At 36.4% G+C, this 5,134-nt stretch overlaps 1 pseudogene; it reads right to left on the minus strand.

Annotated features, from left to right (window-relative positions):
- Window positions 1-3,478: 3,478 nt before the first annotated feature.
- On the minus strand, window positions 3,479-4,385 carry LOC117721028 (putative vomeronasal receptor-like protein 4; annotated as a pseudogene).
- Window positions 4,386-5,134: the final 749 nt, after the last annotated feature.

The raw sequence follows: 5,134 nt of genomic DNA on the forward strand, positions 1-5,134 counted from the left end.
CAAAAAATTCCATGAATCTTATAGTTAAAGCTACAAAACAAGAGAAGTGGATTGGAAAATTATGAGGAAAAACTGCCAGTTACAGATAAACATAAACCATCAAATGAAAATGTAAACTTTGCTAAATACAGTAAAATGTTGATGCAGGAATTACTGATTTCTCATGGTAAACTTTCAAAGACAGAAGAGCCTGCAGCAACACATGCAAAGTGCTAAATAACAGCCAATCTAAAGTAATGTACCCACACAGACTAAAAAATGGATGCAAAAATAGAATCTATTCTTTTGATGAATAAAACAAAACACAGGTCAATATCAAAGATAGATATTACCATAAAATAAAGGGTTGGAAAAAGGTTTTCCAAGTAAATGGACCTAAGAAACAAGCTGGGGTAACCTTTCTAGCATCTATCAAAATAGACTTGAAACCAAAATGAAACAAAAGTGACAGGGAAGAACACTGTATACTCATTGAAGAAAAAATCTACCAAGATGATCTTTAATTACAAACATCTATATTCCAAATGCAAGGGTGTCTACATTTGTATTGGAAACACTTTGAAGGCAAAAATTACACATTGACCATTGTTGCCTTAGCCCTTGGCCCTTCGGGATGTTCTTTCTCCTACTGCTCTGGTGACTTCTGTGAAACCAGATGTTCCTTGATGTAATGATTCTTAATTAATTAAAAACTGAGGTATGGGGCACAGCACAGCATAGTCCTAAAGGCTTCATTCTGAGTCCTAAAAGGTTCATGCTGTGTGTTCTCATCTTGGAAACTGTGTGATAATTGTACAATGGTAGTTCCAGATTAATGCTTGACTTGAAAAGAAAGTTTGAAGAAATTATTAGAAAATGAAACAGAGCCAACATTGGGACCCTGAGAATGGAAAAAACTATTAAAGTTATGAAATAAGTTCTGCATAATGTTTAAGAGTGGTTCCTGGATCAGCAAGTATAGAATGGATAAAATTATATACTAGTAAAACTAAGTCCAAACACTGGGATTCATAAAAGAGTCATTGTAAGAAATGTATAGAACCAGAAAGCTAGCAGAATTAATGAATTAGGGTTAACTTAATTCTTTCTGGTCAGTGTATGGCAACTTTCTCATGTCATTTATCATTAGAGTTTCACAGGAAAATACAAGTAGCTGACCTCACAGCTCTGAACTCTGAACTATAATAAGTTAAAAGTTAAGGTTTAAATAATGATAAGTTTACAATTGTTATTATTTTGTCTACGGGCCTGGGAATAGAAAAGCTTGAAACTTTGGAGAACAATTGTAATTCTTGATTCTTTGTGGGATGTGGTTATTCTTTTGAATTTGATTTGGCAATGATTATACAATGCCTTTTTCTACCTGCTTTTGGAGTATCAATAAAAGACTGGGGTAAGAGAAAGGTGAACGAGCAAGTGAGTGAGTAAGTCATCAGAAAATTGCAAATCAAAATGACCCAGAGATTCCACCTTACACCAATCAGAGTGCCTAGGACCAAAAAGTGAAGTGACTGCTCATGTTGTTGAGAATGTGGAGAAAAAAGAACACTCCACCATTGATGGTGGGATTGCAAATTGGTAGAACCACTAGGCAATCAATATGGAGTTTCCTCTGAAAAATGGAAATAGACCTAACTGAAAACCCAGCTATACCACTCTTGGTCATATATCCAAATGATGCCCCATCATAGTCACACATATAAATAGTGTCCTTATCTGTGATAGACAGAAGGTGGAAACAACCCAGATGTTTCACAATGGAAGAATGGATACAGAAAATTTGGTTCATTTATACAATGAAATACTATTCAGCTATTATTTACACAATGAAATACTACTAAATTACTAAAAACTAGGACATCATGAGTTTTGCAGGCAAATGAATGGAAATAGATAATATCATCCTGAGGTAGTTAACTCAGATTCAAAAGGACATGCATGATATGTATTCCTGAATAAGTGGATATTAGTCAAAAAAGTACAGAATATCTACGATACAATCCACAGAACATAAGAAGGTTATCAAGCATAAGGGTCCAAGTGAGGTTGCTTCAATTCTGTTTGGGAAAAGAAAACAATCATAAGCCACAGAGGGAGTGAAGGATCTAAGTGAGAGAGTGGAAGAGTAGGGAGAAAATGGAACATGATCAGGTATGGGGGTGTGGGGGATGTAAAATTATGCCAGGAAGTTTGGTAAGGTAGAGTAGGTTGATACACAGAGACTTGGTGATCACACACCTGAGACAGGCAAGTTCCCACTCCCTGCCATATTTCTGGCTTGGAACATGTGCCAGTATCCTCCCATAAGGGAAATGTGTCCTTTGGTCACATAGTACAAAAACAGAGTCTTCCATGCACCTAAGTCAGGGAGGGACATTTGTGATTGACTTAGGGAAAGGCTGGAAGTAGCTGAGAAGAGAGAGCCCATAGGGAGACTAGCAGTTTCAACTCACCTTGACCATGTTCTCCAAGAGACTAAGCCACTTACCAGGGATCACATATGGTTGGTCCAAGTTCCCTGGCACATATGTAGCAAAGGACTGCCTTCCTGGTCTCAGTGGGAGAGGATGTACCTAATCCTGTAGAGATTTGAGGCCCTAGGATATGTAGAAGCCCAGGCGGTGGAGGGGCAGGAGGAGCACCCTCTCAGAGGCAAAAGTGAATGGAACAAGGAACTGTGGGGGCTGAGGGGTACCAGGAAGGTATAACATCTGGAATGTAAATTAGTAAAATAATTAATTAAACATCCTAATTGGCCTGGTTCTAAAGAAATGTTTCACTTGTTAAGAGCCCTTGTTCTCTTGCACATAGGATACAAGTTCAGTTCCTAGCACACATTTGTCCTCTTAAAGAAGGGTTTTCCTCTTAGCCCTTTTCTGATTATTCTCAAGTAAAACCTCTAAACTTTTACTTGTGTAAGTATGTGCTTGGAAATAGGAACACTCAGATTTTTTTAGACCTAGTGGATACTGTTTTAGATTTGACAGATTCTAAGAAACCTGAAAAAGATTGTCTCTTTCCAATTAATGTAAGGACTGGTGGGAGTTGGGAGGACTGGTGCAGGGATGGGGGTATGGACATCCTCATGGAGACAAAGGTGAAGGGGAATTGAATGAGGAATTGTGGGAGGGAGGAAAAGGAAGGGGCAATGATTGGACTGTAAAACCTTAAGAGTAATATTAAAAAAATGCATGTATGTATGTAATGCCACAAACTTTATTTGAATCATGAAGATAGTCACTTTGCTACTTGAACAATTGAAGTTTAAGAAGAATCTGTAACTTAGAAAAATACTATTACTGAGGTTATAACAGTATGGCACAAACAGTCTGAAACTGCATTTTCAGGGAACCCATAACCTCTTCTGACTTTTGTGAGCATCAGAAATGCACACATGCATATGGTATAACACTTATACATATAAATAGAAATCAGTGAATTATATTTAAAAGAAAAGAAAAAATCATTTTTATAAAATCTAGTGGCACTTTGACTGAAAGTTTTTCAGTACACTGATTCTATTGTAAAAACTGATTTGTACCAAAGGAGTAATTGTGGGATAGGCACACATCACAAACTTCTGAACAGTCAGAATGACTGAGTCATACACTGATGACAGGACTGAGGTGGTTGAGATGATGAAGTCCACCCAGTACATGACCACAGGAAAAGTACCACAGCAAGATGGTCTGGATGGCTTTTTTTCTCAGGGGATGAGCTCAAGTGAGTGACGCTATGAAGGCGCTTTCATTGCCTCTGATTTCTCTGCAAGATAATCACCATGCTTACACTCATGGTCAGTATGACTACTACAAGGAACACATCTCTGGACCATGAGAGTGTAAAAAGTAATCCCCTAATGACATACTTCCCAGGGAAGAGTGAACAGGATTTAGTGACCTCAAGTGCTTAGTCTCATTAACATTGATAAAACTACCAACATAGAATATCATGTCACTACTGAGAGGCAAATTGAAAAACCAAATATAAAATAAAGCATTGACCACATGTTTTCTTAGTTTATGTTTAACTTTTGCCAGAAAAGAGGTACTAGGACTAATTGTGACAGCCTGGAACACACAAAGTAGGCAGGTGATACAGATAGAGAGGCCTCTCATCACCCTACTTGTGTAAAAAGTTGCCTTACATTTGATGTCAATCTCAATGCTTACTAACTCAAATATATCTGCAAGCCAAATATTTTCTCCAGTGAGAATCATTATGTGTATGAAGGAAAGTTGACAGGAGATCATGTCCACTGGTTTAGGTCTGTGAACTAGGATTATGACAATATACAAAAGAAGGAATATATTGAGTAGGATTCCAAGGCCAGTGTGGGAATAAAGAATATTCTTTAATGAGAACATAATGGAACATATATTCATCTTAAGAGCACAGTAGAAGTGTATTTCATATATTTGAAAAAAAGTGTATACATGAAAATTGTGATTCATTGAATGGTGTGTCTATATCACCATTCTTTATTCTCTAATAATTCTTGATTAATTTGTCTCTTCAACTTCTCATGCTCCAGACTATATATCATAGCCTACATGTCTATAGACAATCCACGTGTCTCCTCTATATAAAATATTACAGATAATAAATGCCTTTATAGTCACATTTATATATGATTGAAATTTTGTCTGATGCACCTGAGTCTAATGCCTTACAAATTTAATCATACTGATTTAAATTGTCTCATTTTATAGTTAACACCTAAAACAGTAGTGATAAGTAAAAAATAATAACCACACACAAATAACTAAACAAAATATATTAGTCTGGGAAAAAATTCATAAATGCAATTTAAAAGATTAGGCAAGATTCTACCTCATATTCTATAATTTTACTGTGATCTGTTTTGCAACTATCCATGTTTTGACTCACAATTTTATTGGCATCACTGTGATAAATCATAATTATCTCACTATTTTAATCACCCTAATGTAACTTTAATTTTTTCAATCCTTATTTTTAATGATGGTTCTTAAATGCTTTAACCCCTCTTTTATCCATTCCCATTCCAGAGATAGTGGGAAAAAAAAGGGTTCAGTAGGGAGGTGGGGAGGCAGACAAAGTAGGCCTGTTTAGAAGGTCCTTTGGAGCAACTCCAATCTTTGTTTTCTGGAAA

The sequence above is a fragment of the Arvicanthis niloticus genome, chromosome 15, assembly GCF_011762505.2.
Source record: "Arvicanthis niloticus isolate mArvNil1 chromosome 15, mArvNil1.pat.X, whole genome shotgun sequence".
Taxonomy (NCBI): Eukaryota; Metazoa; Chordata; class Mammalia; order Rodentia; family Muridae; genus Arvicanthis; species Arvicanthis niloticus.